We start from the raw sequence: 773 nt of genomic DNA on the forward strand, positions 1-773 counted from the left end.
ATATATATATATATATATATATATATATAAAGCTTACATACATATATTATTTTACTATGTGCATTTATAATTCATAACACATATACAATATATAAACATACACACGCAAACGCATATACATACATGTACATAATTTATCAACGATATTATGATATTAGTACATATTTCATTGACGTACGTAGGCTAAAGCAGTCAGTTCAAACGCACCAGTGTTTAGATGGATTCAGAATCTCAAATGAATACATCATGCTACTAAATGACCATGTGAAATAACCTCCTACTATAGGCCAGTTCAATGCCAATTACAGTCCCTAAAACATCATATTTATATACATACATACATACATGTGTGTGTGTGTCTGTAGATATATACAGATAGATAGAAAGACAGATAGATAGATAGATAGATAGATACATAGATAGATAGATATCTTTTAATTATAGCCACACAGGGCTAAATACAGAAAATGGACAAATTACAATGTAGAGCTTTTCTTTGGGGGGAAAAGGGGGGATAATTTCGATCAAAAGGGATCGCGGAAAAAAAAGGTGGGGATTTCGATCAAAAGGGATCGCGGGAAAAAAAGTGGGGGGCGATCAATAGGGATCGTGTATCACAGTCAATGTAAAAAAACGGGGAACAGATTAGGTTTATCCGTGGAGAGAAAAGCCTACGGAAAAGACTACGGTCACCTCAGGCTTCTTTTTTTAAAGGTACATGAAAGTAAGTACCTTCTCTCTTTTTGTCTCTTTTTGTTACTAGTCTATGCTTA

This window comes from Octopus bimaculoides, chromosome 11 (genome assembly GCF_001194135.2).
Source record: "Octopus bimaculoides isolate UCB-OBI-ISO-001 chromosome 11, ASM119413v2, whole genome shotgun sequence".
In the NCBI taxonomy this organism is placed as follows: Eukaryota; Metazoa; Mollusca; class Cephalopoda; order Octopoda; family Octopodidae; genus Octopus; species Octopus bimaculoides.